General features: G+C 41.2%; 1 protein-coding gene across 1 annotated transcript in view; it reads left to right on the forward strand.

The window, feature by feature from the left end:
- The first annotated feature begins 7,623 nt into the window (after positions 1 to 7,623).
- The window catches only part of Dh44 (diuretic hormone 44), a 438,509-nt gene continuing 431,145 nt past the window's right edge, over positions 7,624 to 14,987 (forward strand). The window contains exon 1 of the mRNA XM_071586425.1: positions 7,624 to 7,783. The gene's annotated coding sequence lies outside the window, so the exon portion shown is untranslated. The remainder of the gene's footprint in view (positions 7,784 to 14,987) is intronic.

Here is a 14,987-nt window from a genome sequence, read left to right on the forward strand (position 1 = left end):
CAACTAAGAACAAATGTTACATTTATATATCCACGTTATTTTTGCAGAAATTTAATACGTGATTAATACTAAAATCTTATAATCCACGATGCAACATCACTTATAATTCTAATGATAATATTAATTAGTGCCGCATCATTTATGACGCTGGCAGGTAGGACTTATAGAGGGGAATTATTCATAATTCACCAGAGATTGTTTCTTGAATCATGCACATTGTCAATTATTTATTTTAATTATTAATTATTAAGTATTTCAGTAACATTCTTCGCAGTTTAGAGTTTATAAAGTATCTTATGAAGCAAGGGTTGCAGGAAATTAATTTTCTAGAATACTACCATTCGCGAACAACCATTTAGAAGGATCTTATGAGAAAGGAAATGAAAAATCGGAATATATTTATATATATAGTATATAATTATATACATATATATATTATATATATATATAAAATATATAATATATATAATATATAAATATATATATATATATATATATATATATATATAGACATATATATATTAGGTAATCTACCGGTTAAGATAAGTTTTTCGATGGACACAGCTACTGAATAAATATTTTGTGATTTCTAACAAAATACAAAATCCAGTATCCTAATCTAGATCAGGTCCCTCTTAATCTCTGAGTACCTTCTTCCTCCCTTCATCCAATCCAACATCTCTATCCTGTTCCTTCCCTTTCCTCGTTTGCCTAACAGTCTTCAACATCCCACTGCCTATTTATATAAGATATATATGTACATTTATTTAATTGAAAACCTTTCTGAACACGGAAACAGCAATCTCATATTCTGAAGACGGCTGCCTTGCTGTAAAAAATGTCAAATATATACCCAAAAACTTATCTCAGCACATGGCACAATGAAAGCATTGGGCTGAGGTATGTTTTCAATCAAACTGCATGTCTGTGTCCATGTATCTGTATATATACGTACATAAATATTATTTATATGATACTTATGTATATATATGTATATGGGACATATATTATTATTATTATTAGGTAATCTACCGGTTAAGGTAGGTTTTTTGGATGGACAAAATTACTAATTCAACAATTTGTGACCCCCAGCAAAACACAACATCCCACTCTACATTAGGTCCTTCTTCATCTCTGAGTACTTTCTTCCTCCCTTCATCCCGTCCAACATCCCTATCCTGTTCCTTCCCTTTCCTCGTGTGCCTAACATTCTCCCCTCTATTACAGTCTTCAACATCACGCTGCCGATCAATACCCCTTCATCGACTTTTCCTGCCTCCATAGGATTTCTCCCAACAAACCCCTCTCTTCGCCCACCATATCAAGTACTTCCTCATTTGCTTTCTTCTCTGTCCATTTCACCTTCTCCATTCTCCTCCACACCCACATTTCGAAAGCCTCCAGTCTACGTCTATCCTCATGCTTCAATGACCACGTTTCCGCGCCGTACATAGCTACGCTCAATATCAAAATTTTTACGAGTCTTTTCTTAATATCATTACTCAACGCCCCTGTCATCACCTCCCTCCTCCTTGTGAAAGCCTCTATGCCTAGCGCAATTCTTCTCCTTAAGTCCTTACTTCTTTGACCGTGTTGGTCCAAAACACTACCGATTTACGTAAACTGTTCTACCTGCTCTAGTTTTTGATCTCCTACTTTAATTTTTAGCTTAGAGTTTTTCTTTCTAGAAAATCGCATAACCTTTGTTTTATTAATATTGATTTTCATCATTTCATATTTAACTCATTACCATCCTCCATGATTTCCTCTACCGCCTGTTTGTATTCCTTCCTTTTCGAACAATTTAATGCTTCTACATTCCATTTTCTAGCTCGCCGCCCTTGCCTTATCTTTTTGAAACGGATGATACATTTCAAACCAACTAAATTGTGGTCGGAGTCCGCATCCGCTCCCGGGAAGCTGAGTGAATTTATCACACCGTTCCTAAACCTGTGTCTAACCAGGATATAATCTAGCTGATACCTTTCTGAGTCACCTGGCATTTTCCATGTATACCTGCGTCTTTTGTGGCGTCTAAGCTAAGTGTTGGTGATGACTAACCCCTGTCTCCTGCAGAACTCAACTGCTTTCTCCCCGCGGTCATTACTCTTGCCTAAACCGTAGTCCCCCACCTCATCACCATCTCTTCCTTCACCTACCGTCGTATTCCAATCCCCCATCACTATCAAATGTTTCCCAGCAGGTACATTCACGATTATTTCCTCTAACTGATCGCTTATCCTATCGACCTCTTCTTCCTTATGATTGCTCGGTGGAATGTATACCTGAATAATAAACAAGTTCGTCGGTTCTGCTTTTACCTCTACTAGTAATAATCTATCCGTTACCTGCTCTATGTTGACTACGCTTCTTCCTACCTCTTTATTTAATACTATGGCAACCCCTCGTTGGCTCTCGTCCCCGCCGCTGTATATTATTCTATACTGTTCACTCCAGTAATCCCCGCTATCCTTCCATCTCACCTCGCATAGACCTAAAATATCTATATTTCCCCTTTCCATCTCTCGCTTAACATTCTCCAATTTCCCTGTCCTCATCATTGTCCTAACATTCCACGTTCCTATTCTAACTAATGTGGTCTTCTTCTCCTGCGTCTTCTGTCCTGTTGCTGCCGGTTTTCCCTTGGAAGGGTTTCGTAGGATGACGACCGCGGAAGCCTTGCCTCCCCCGCTGCCGGGCACGACACACGGCCAATTGGGCCCCGTAGTTGCCAGGACTCAAAATCTCTGTAGGTCCATCATTTAAATCTTGGGTATGATAATTGAGGTGGTTTCCCGTTGCCTTCCTCAATGGTGTTTTTAACGTGACACTACCACTTACTGGCCGCCCCACTGGGGTCAGACGCCATTGCAGTCGCTTCATTGACAAACAGACGCTGCGTGGTCTATCTTTCGTCTGGTTCCTAACCTGCGACCTATCTTGCATGGGTGACCCTACCAGGAGCAATTATTATTATTCCCGCCAGCACAGCGCTAGAGGTCATCGGAACGCATAAGCTCTTCCACCACGTCAAGGTAGTAGTTCGTCAAGGTTACATATATATACATATATGCATATATATATATATATATATATATATATATATATATATATATATATATATATTTATATATGTATATATATATATATATATATATATTTATATATGTATATATATATATATATATATATATATATATATATATATATATATATATATATATATATATATATGCTTTCATAGACGTAACACGGAAGTGCCGAATAGTACAATACACAGTAACACATAATATAGAAACACAAAAAAAGAGAACACTCACACGTATTTTCTTGATATTTCGACGGAAACAATCCGTCTTCCTCTGAAGATATAGAAGTAAAGATTAGTTCTATATCTTCAGAGGAAGACGTATTGTTTCCGTCGAAATATCAAGAAAATACGTGCGAGTGTTCTCTTTTTTTGTATTTCTATATTATGTGTTACTATATATATATATATATATATATATACATATATATATACATATATATATACATATATATATAAGCATATTATCAGTTTAAATCTCATATTAATGGAATCATTTGAAATTCTATTCGTATATTGTGAATCATGAATTGTAACCACTGGATAAATAACCTTGACACTATTTTGCTAATAATAAGAGTGAAATTTTGATTTAATTTTTTTCAACTGCCACTGATGTGATTGGACCCTCAAATACTCACCACACCGAAATATGTGAAAAATATTACAAAAAAAAGATCCAACGAGAAATATACTCAGAAGGAATTAATTTTTTATAAATTCGTTGATAGACAAAGAATTATCTGTTTAAGAAATCCGTTCATTTTCGTTGACATTAAGTTCGATATATTTTTCTTCATGAATACGCATTTGTTTGCATTTTTGTACTGAATTTAATTTTAATAATAATGTTTAATATAATTTAATTTCGTGTATACGGGAATGCCACAGTTTAGCGGCAACCTTAGACTATATATTAGCTGACTTATTGAGATTTACAGAGAAATCAGGACAACAGCAGATTTTGCGATACTATCTATAGATTAAAACGATACATCAAAGAGGTGAAAGTGAAGGAAAGTTGGCATTAAATTACTGAACATATTAAGTATTGGAGTTTTAAAATAAAATAAAAGAAAAAGAATACGTCATATAATTTATGGGAACATGTAAAGCATTTCAGAACAGGTGAAATTCTTGGATATTACAATGACATCAAACTTTTGATGGGATGTACATATTATAACAATATGCGGGTCAGCTGCAAAGAAGCAACGTTTCATTGGATGGTTGTAGAAAATGGTAAAGAAAAATTGAGGGAGAGGTCGCTCTCTGCTTTAGTTCGAACAAAGTTGGGTATTTGGAAACCATGGGAGATAAAGGGATTCGAATAAGTTTGGAGAATATTTGTAAGGTTTGTGAAACGCTCCCGCCTTGAAAGGGGTACGTGTGACGGGCGTGCTGGAGGATATCGGCTGAGAAGGTGTCTGCTCTTGGAGAGGGCAGCCGGGACAGGCATTCAGGAAGGTCAAAAGGCACCTGAGGTTTTAATTGAGGTCACAGAGCATTTATATATTATTATAGCACCAAATCATAAGCGGTAGATTCCACCGCCAGGATAAAAGGAGAGGTATATATACCGTCTCATATAGATTCAATTACTGAATCTTTCCTCGAACGATACGCAAGCGAAACAAACCCAAGCGCCCAAATTTTTGTACTTGGAGACTAAAGTTTAATGATTTAATCCAACACAAAATTATTGTATGATGAAGAAAATAATGCATGTGAACGAGTGTAAAAATATGGCCTGCTCGTCATCCTCAGAACATACGATACTCAAACTGTATCCCATTGTTCGAGTACTCGTACAAACCAATGAGTCCATTGCACACTTAAATCACACATTTTCCCTCAGTCTCATTAAAACGCCGTATGTTCTCCGCCCCCCTCCACACCATGGAACATCACGTATACTGCAAGTGCTGCCGTCTTCTTTGACCCGCCACCTCCTTGACTTCAAAATCACAACTCAAAAACCATTATGTTGCCACTTGCATCTCAGCAAATTTTAGCGACCGCCTCTCCTGTAACTTATGTCCTGCCTCCAACGTAATTGATTGCACTACAATCCTTTCCCTCCTCATGAATAACCACCGCTGCTCCACAAAATCTCCCGCCTTCCTCAACTGAACAATCCCGAATCACGTCACTTACCCCAATCAATCCTTGGGCAACTGTTTCTCTGTTCTGGTGATTGAAACCCTTTCCGAGTCAGCAAGCAGATGGCTGGCGTAGAGGCTCTCAAATTGTTCAGACCTCCCGGGCTTATTATCGCCCTCTGACTCTATCCAGTGGCCAACTTCCGCTCTCACCCCCTTGCCATTTCACCCTTCCTCCCTCCCCCACGTGCACGTTCTCTCCCCTATTCCATCGAGAACGGTATTCTGTTGATGGTGCCTGCCCGTCGAAATATGAAACACATTCGTGAGTGTCCTTCCCCTGTGTTTTTATAAGTAGTTAAGTTTTGAACCGCAATTTTTACGGTTATTTGTGTCGTATCTGAAGAGTTCATTTTTGAAGATATTGTGTAGGTGAAAATAATGCCTGCAAACTATTTCTAAAAAGTACTACTGGTTCTACACTTTATACATGATTGATTTTGCAATATGCTTTCCCACACGTTTACGGGAGGAGGAGATTACGTCTACCATACACATAAACAGAATAACAATAATTCAAATTGTGATTAAAATTTTAGCTTTTCCACTGAATGCAATTGCAATCAAATCGGTTTGTAAGCATTTTTACTGGGGATATTTAATGAATATGGGTCATATCATCAATATCCCTGGATACTTGCTACTAGTAGGAATTGAAGCTTAAAATGTATCCCCTTTTACGAGGATGGAGGCATCGTGATAGGCTTATGAGTGTAGAGGGGGCGTTAGTGACTGCCGGGCGGAGGTTCCCGGCATACAGTCTGGGATGACCCCACCCCAGACTTTGGTAAACCTGTTTTACGCTCTGATTATTAGAATGCTGTGAGAAACCAGTAATTGACTCATGGGTGGATACTGGCCCCAAGGCACCAGGTTTTTCAAAATCCATATGCCTGAAGATCAAGCGAGACTTAGCGCTATCCTCCATTATTCGTGTTTACTCACTTTTTGCATTCACGGTGGATATCTAAAAGTCCCCTTTTCATTGTGTAAAATGCACGAAACTCTGCATTATATTAGTGATTGATTTTAGGAATCCGACAATTTGCATTACATTTTTTTAGTTCACAAAGCTAATATATTGAACGTTTTAGCTAACTTGATAATTGACATTATTCATACCTGTTTAACTTGATATGACTTTGTTTTTTTCGTCTTCGTGTTATTTCTGTAAAACATAATAATTCTGCCTCTCAATTCTAGAGAAATGACTTCTCTCATAAGAGAGAAGCATGTTGCGAGATATTTCGGCACACAAAGAGTACCCATAGAAATTTCCAAGAAAAGAAAATTAATAAAAAGGGAAAAAGACAGAAAGGCCAACGCGTGCATCTTGCGGGAAAATTAACTGTAATGAAATTAGCAGCTCTTGAACAATAACCGTACATTTCGACAACCAAACACGCTATAAAAATTGAGTAACAGGGAAAGTGTACCAGTAAGAAGCAGAGGGGAAAGAGGAGAGGGACCTGAAGCTGGAGGAGGGTTGGAGCTGGAGGGAGGGCTTGAGCTAGAGGGGAGGCTGAAGCTGGAAGGGGTGCTGGAGCTGGAGGGGTGCTGGAGCTGGAGGGGGGCTGGAGGGGCGATGAGGAGCTGCAGTGGGAGGAGCTGGACGCTCGGCCAAAGTACTCCGGAATTTAAAATATCGCCAAAGCTGAATGAATTAATTTGGGAGGCCTCACACGGGGGGCAGGGAAGGCCCAGGTGTAGGCCAGGGGGAAGCGAACTGTGGACAAGAGGGGCACGGCCCCCTCCTCCGCCCCCACCACCTCCGCGGTGGGCATCCAATGGCTGGCGGGGAATACCGAGGAAGAGGGGGAGGGGGCGCACCATATGGCGACGGACACTGTCCCCAAACCGAAATTCATTACGCGTGCACCGAACTGGTATTTTACGCGCATTTCGACGAAGACGCGGGGCATCCCTAATTGCGACGGACTCACGTATGCACCGCCCTCTGGCGCGATGCCTTGCGGGGTGCATAAATGAATGTCCCATCGTCCCAGCATGCACATGACCGCGTGACGGTCGGGAAACACGACGCCCAACTCTCGCCTGCAGTCCTGAAAACTGATTGGTTGCAGTGCAACGAATTTACGGGGCGTAGAAGGCCAAGCCATCTGTCTTCTCGCCAACCCGCGACTTCTTATTTCTGCGAGGGTTCCGAGAGCGATGGGAGACGCGAGACGTTTTGGCCATGCGTCGAAGCTCCTGGCCGCGGCGCTCGCTCGAGGGGGAGGGAGGGACACCTGTTGCCCGCCCCCTCCCCCGGCGCCGCCTCCGCGCAGCCTCCCCCCCCACCCTTTGGACCCGCCCCCTCGAGCGCAGGAGAAGAGAGCGCCGCGCCCGACTCGCTCAGTCGTGGACCCGAGGTTGAGAAGAGGATCGCGCGCGCGGCACAGCAGAGAGCGGAGGAGAGAGAGCAGGTCGAGAGCGAACAGATCAGCGTGTGCGCGACGAGGCCCCCCACGGCGGCGGCGGTGGTTGACAGCGTCGGACAGCGGCCACCTTGAGAGCGCCGCGCGGTCAACAGGTAAGCACCGAAGGTGCCTTCACATCCTGCCTCCGAAGATCCGAACTAACATACCGTGATTATTGGTAATTTTCTGAAGGTTTTGCATAAAAAATGATAGTAAGAGTTTCTCCACAACTCTCGGTGCCTTCTAGCTGACATTAATATGGTCACATCAAGATATTTGCAATATTTATTTTGACTTATAAACGTTTTTCCACATATTCAGAAAACAATTCTTTACTGCTTCTTTGCCAATCAGTTGACACTGATTATCATAATGCCATGCAGTGCGGTAGGACATTCAGTTTTATTGATTGGAAATGTAGATGAAAATACTTGCGAAATTAAAGTAAGCATATTTGAATCAAATATAAACCCCTTATATAAATTTTTGATAAAATAGTATGGCAATTAAATGGAGATTTGTAACCTTGTGCTCAATAATTGGCCAACCAAACATGTTAATAACATGCATATGCCAAATAACAGCTGTGCAAACGAGCCACAAATGTCTGGGGTTCTGATTGCCTCGATAGATACTTGCAGTTGCTTAGAAGAAGGCGAGAGGTTCCAGCGAGATTCATTGAAGGCATCCTCCGCAAAACACTCCATACGGTTATGAAGAATACGTGGTGACATCATTCAAATCTACCAAAAGCAAACTGTTGACAAAGCCAAACAGAATGCAAGCCATTAGATTTCAAATAGAGTTTAAGGGAATAATCTAGACCTCAAACCACAGTTCAGTGCCATGGTCTCAATTGCAGGGGAAAATGATGCCTTCCAGCGAACGGCCAACGACGTGGGGCTAATTCCACGCGCGTACTTGACGCGTTTGCGAAGGAGTCGCTATAGAGTTACTGTGCGTAAATTTAATACTAAAATACCCCCTCTATTTCACACAGCTTCACCAAGGATTTATCTTAAATTAAATGTGAATGCTGAATTTCTTTTCGAAATAATTTTTCCCAGTGCTGATACCCCGCAGCATTTAGGGGAAAAAGAGTGAAGTGAATGACATATGTTACACAAAATTGGAATTAATGCTTTGGTCAAAACCTTCATTTGTGTCAAATATTCAAGCAAACGACCCGGTCGGGCCGTAGAGGAAGGCGGGGACACGTTTCACAAAGCTGTGATCTGATTTGCCGCTACTCTAAAATTCTGTCTCAACAGCATAAAGCTTTTGAATCCCCAAGACGTGAACTGTGGGGAAGTAACCCGTGATGCATCGATTATTGCAGGCCTTAGGGGTCATCAGGAGAAAATTATAAGGATTATTAACTTACTTTAAACTTTGAGGAACAGGCCATGGGCAGTTGCTGATGGAGTGCTCCTACCCTCCGGTTTACCCGCCAGCACGGGGCCCGGCAGGGCCGCCCAAACCGAACGCACGTCCGCTCCCCCGGGTGACTGCAGCGGGGCCCTAATTGTTTGGGCGACTCATCTCAACGATCAATCGGTGGTGGATGCCAATATCGACAGTTGATGCGCGTATTTAAGATCAGAGAGCTTGTTTTTCAAGAAATGGAAGATGCACCGCTTAGCATCAATTATATTTGAGATAATTTAGTTCCAGATTGGTTGAGTGCGCGAAGAACTGAATTAGTATTCGACCGCAAATGTCAATCAGAGAGTGAGGGAATGGTCGAAACCGCGGGGTGTAGGCTGGGGCCCGCGGGCGAGGGAAAGGCCCCTCCTGCACCCGCATCGACACTCCGACCCGTCGCGCGGATTTCTTGCTCGTCTCCGTCAAGTGCTGCCCTCGGGAGACGCCCTCTTCCACAGCGCCGATGGCACCGTGGACGGTTCCTCCTTGCAGACCCGCTCAGTTGACTCAAGGTCTCCCCACGAGTCAGGGAAAGATCGTGTGATTGGTCGTCAGACCGCAATGAATGCGTGCTAATTCAAAGGCGTTTTCAACGAGGTGCGTACTAATAAAGAAATCTTCGAAAAACATGTTGAAAGAAACTCATTGAATCAAAAAATAGTAGTAAAAATCGCGAGCATATAATTAAAATTTCATTAAATAGTCCATTCTAATTAAAACGTGCTGGATCGTGATCCAGTGATCGAAAATACTCCCGAGTGGTGTGTCACCAATGAGAGTATCCCAAGTGTTTCATTGTTTACCTCAATAAAATCGCAAATACTACAATTAACAAATTAGATCGCCCTGAAAGCAGATGTGACAACTATCCTTCCAGACTTTGAGCGAGGTAATACCGCATCGGGAAAATTTGGTTGATTTTATCAATTTTTGAGAGATTAAAGTGAGTATTAATATATTTAAAATGCGATAAATTATTATTCCCGGAACAAAATTAGAATCCACACACACAAGTCAAAACGCCAGAAACCGAAGTGCAAAAAAAGAATTTGAATTCCCTCATTGTTTGCAATATTCAAATAAGGAGCTGAGATAGCTGCGGATTCGATATAAAGATAACTCGTTCGTCGTAAAATCCATGTCTTTACTAATGCAATGTTCATTAGTTCTTTGTAAGAACACGTAACCATTTGAACCGACGTTAGGGCTCACTCAATTCTAAGCCAAAAAGCATTTGAAATGCACAAATCAGGGTATTATGGAAGGCCAAACCCTTTCCCTGTGCCACCTATGGTTTCCCTGGAAATTCTAAGTCAGGTTAAAGCAAATGATTGGATTATATTTGGTATCTCATTCCTGACCCATACCCAGGCTCCGTATTCCTAATTCTCAAACAAATATTATACCGCCCGACGAAAGTGTTAGCATTCAAGTTCAGTCGGAATCGATACTTGAGAGACAGAAATCAGATTTGCGCAGCATTCGGATACCTCGGGCTGTGCTTAAGTATACATTAAGCTGAGCTCTTGGAGGAGCAGATATAAGATGGCGTCCACGGATACGGAGGTGGTTACCGAGTAAGCGGCGACCGGGGGGGGGGAGGAGTATATACCCCAACCCTGTTCCCTTCCCTGCGCGCGCCAGGAAAGGGAGTGGGTGGAGGGTGGGGGGGCGACACAGCTCCATCAGGACGCCCGGAAGGACGCACTGTGATTGGTGACCAGTCTGAGTGAGATCACTGAATCATGGGCGGAAATGTTAGCTACGAATAGAGAGGGGAGCATGGGATTGTTCGCGACCTCGGATCTACCCATGATTAATATGGTTCTGTTCGGCCAATATCTAAGCATTTGTTACTCGGTAACTGGAAAGTCACAACTTCATCTAACATTAGCGTGAAAAGTCTTAGAAAGCCAGCCTTATTCATTTCTTTCAGAGACAGGATTTGTAGCTTTAAAGAGAGGGTTACTTTTATCGAAATCAAAAATTATTCAATGACTTTCGATATTGGTCCTCCAGAAAAGCCAATAGCCGCAAACTTGGTGTCTTTTTTGATTTACTGTTCTTCGGTTTCTTACTAATTTACAGTTTCTTCGACTGACTGGTTTTTTCCCGGCTAATTTAAGCATCTTAAGACTGTTACCTTGTGCGCAAAAAACGGTTTTCGAATTTTTCTAAACGTTGTACAGGATAAAGTATTTATTTCTGTTGTATAGTGCGAAAGTAATTACACTGAAAAAGGTCGACACACCTAAATATAAATTTGTAAGGAATAACTTACTTTAGTCGTGATGTTTAAAACCCATTGCATTATTCAGATTCAGGTGAGTCTTTTACCTTATCACTCAATCCGTAAATGCATACAGTTGTTATATCCAGAAAACAAGGATTAGAAGATCAATTGCGATTCCATATCAAGGGGGCAGAGGGCCGAAAGATGTCAACCTTGGGTCTATGCTACCTATGCGCCAATAGCCGGTAGAGGTACACCCAAATATGATAGAACGCGTTTACATAACAATTTTGACAATAAAGCCAAAGCTGCTGAGTTATGGAGTCAAGACGATTGCAGAGCATTGATGAGTGGACCTACTCCGATTCTAGCGACTCTAGGTTGCAGAATTGTTTGCCAGAATCGAATTGCTTTCATTTAATCATTCTCTAACACTTCAAAAGTACAATGGGCAAATAATTATTATTCAGGCTTAATTTTTAGCCAGAACTTTAAATCTCTTGGCAACAATTGGGATTCCGTTGTCTGCGAGAACATTATGATTAAAGAGCCACGTCCTATTCGAGAAGAGTTAAAAAGCAGTGGGCACGCAAAATGGAAGTGTTCGCATTACATTTTTGTTTTAATTCATTACTTTAAGGACTTAAAATCTCTAAGGATGAGAACGAACTCCACGGGGTTGATGAATTACGCAGGCACGTAGCCACGGCGGGGATTGATAGGTCGATAGCAGAGCTCCTTGCGCTGAGGAAGCGCGGCACCGGACGACGGACCACGTTGGAGCTTCAAGCGGAGGGCGAGCTAGCGGGATCACCGAAACAAACGAGATCTAGTAAGCGTGCAATCCAAATGCTTTGTACGACGCATATAGGGTGGCGCCCCCAAATCAATTCGGCATTAAAAAAACCCAAATATGAGAATGTTAAATTGAGGCGGGGCGATGGCAAGTTTAAAATTTCCATTTGAGGCCTTATAATATATAATATCTGAATGATAAGTAAGCAATTCCACTTCTTGTTTTACAGTCTACTCCGATCGATCGTGCTAAAATCATGCTAACTATGCTCGCATGATAAGATATCCGGATCATGAAAATACTTACGGAGTTCAAAGAAAAGGATCGTGGAATGTGAAAATCAATCATGGAGAAATGTCGTCATCCTTCAAAAACTTTGAGATTTTCAAATCGGCCTTTCTCATGTATTGCAGCAAATAATTGTGATAGTATAACATGGCTACGTTCAACACCAGATCGGAACGAAACCCATGACGCAGGCGGCTGTTGCAAGCCATATTTTGCAGAAGCTTTGCATCACGTGGGAAATGCCTACAACGTACTTGGAGCTTTCAAATTGATTTTGATAGAATTGACCTCTTACGGCTAGTAGTATTAAATAAATGAAAAACTCCAACAGCGGTAAACAGTTCGTTTAAACAGTTCAGTTAAATTCCAATCGATGCCTTTAACTAACAACGAAATAAGTCAAGACTTCTACGATGTCTCATCTCGTATGTCATCCTCAATTTATGAAGATTACATAAAGTACTGATGCCTAGGCCTCATTAATGCAATCATTAGGTGGAATTTAAAAAAATGACATAATATGCGTGAAACTTATGCAAAGTTATTTTTTTTTCGTAAATAACATGTGCAGATACTATTTTATAAGTACTGTCTGGCGTGCCATTTTTCTGATAATAATGCACTGATGGCAGTTAAGAATAATTTCAAAGAATTGAAATGTAAATTTTTGCGTGATAATCAGGTGAATTGCACCTGCTGGAAGTAACGCTTTCGTAAATCTATTTACTTTAACTTGAGAGTTAATGTCACAGCCCTTAAATATTTCTAATAACAAAGACAAAACAATCCCCGGAGCACGCTTGCGTCACACTCGGGTACAATCATCCAACTAATTTAAATAATATACCAATCATTTGTAGTGGGTGAGTGATTAGGTATTTTAGGTTTTCTGAGAAAAATATTATGAACTCGCCTTAGCAACACAGCTTTAGCATTGGGAAATTTAGTCATAGTATAGATTATACTACTTAACAAAATAATTAGCAGTGAATACTTTTGCATCTAGAGAAGAGAGACAGACTAACGTGACATAAAGTATAATTAAGGACAAATTTAGGAGTCAGATTACGATTCAAGTGATTTTTTACAATGGGCTCTTTTTACATCAATATTCAAAGCAAAACAATATGAGTGACCAATATTAATTAGCTCAGGAATTGCATGTGAAAAAGATCCAAGTCTACATTGGGTGGGTTCATGTCTTCTTTAAGGCTACTCAATGGAAAGAAGCGATCCCAAACGTCATTGAAGGTGCTCAGGATGGAGTGATCATGCTCCCAAAACACTTCCTTAAGGTGAATACGGACTCTACTCTCAGGAATTCCACTACGAACGACATTTGTCGGCCCAAATGCAATGCTTATGGGAGATAAAATATTTTAAACCATCCAAGGAATTTCTATTTCGTTAATGATATCAGAATTAGATTATGGCTCTAGCGGCCAAATGTAGAGTTCTGTTGTTTTTTATTGGTATTCAAAGTTAACTCGAAGCCTTTCTATTCTGCATTCTACTTATGCTGAAATGAATGAATGAATTTTTAAAAATTGACCTCTTATTTTGGAGCAACCACAACCCTTGTATTTAAAAAATACAAAGATTGTGGAAAAGAGCACGAATTAGTTGGTTTTGCATGTGGCTTTTATCTGTTTTACAGGATATGTCCTAGCACCCTCCGCCACACGCCCTTGAGATGACTTGCGGGACATTGTTGAGATTAGGATTAGTGCAAATATTTTGAAAATGTCTCTTTAGGGCTCCTTTTTAGGACAATGTTATTCCACTGAGCTACTTATAAGAAATTAACATAAATATTTTGTTCTTCGGAAAATAAGAGAATGTTTTAGCTAAAAGAGCTCGTAAGTACCTGCATTATATATAAGCTATGATTTAACAGATGAAGGAACGCTGTAGCATTGTGAGTGGAGAGCTGAGCTTTTTACCAAAGGACCCGGGATCGACTTCGTTTATCAACTCTGGGCGTCCTCACCCTGGCCCAACCCTCCATTCGCATAAGATGAGTCCAATGGAGTTATTTATAAGAGCGGAGAAAAGGAAAGCAACCCTAGCTATGCCATTTGATTGCATTTTGAAGGGGGGGGGTGTCTTCCATCCCATTCATTCTTTGTGCGCGCTATGAAAACGCGCGTTGCCCGCGCCGGGCGTTCGAATGCGGCGACTGTCGCGGATCTCACTTCGCACCGGACGACGCCGCCTGGCCACTCGCAATCCACGCAGATCGAACCTTTCCTCTACTCCTTTGCTGTTCAAATCATAACAAACATTCAGCTCGATTCTTTCAAATATGGCGCCAGAAGCATGCAGCAATAGGTTGTTTTCTCGATAATAGTAATAATATTTCTCTATCAGTTGTGTTTTCAACTTCAAGTTACGTCTCATGAATTAATTACAGCGGTAATTCTTTCACGGTGCTGAACCGCAACTTCTCGATAGTATTCGACGCTTTTGATCCGAAGAGGAAGGCGCCAAAGGGCCTTCGCGGGCCCGCACCGCGCGGAAAAAGTGCGCATTATTTTAGCGGAGAGATTTGCGGGCTCCAAGGCTCCGTTGGGGG

The sequence above is a fragment of the Hetaerina americana genome, unplaced genomic scaffold (genome assembly GCF_022747635.1).
Source record: "Hetaerina americana unplaced genomic scaffold, ioHetAmer1.1.p SCAF_22, whole genome shotgun sequence".
Taxonomy (NCBI): domain Eukaryota; kingdom Metazoa; phylum Arthropoda; class Insecta; order Odonata; family Calopterygidae; genus Hetaerina; species Hetaerina americana.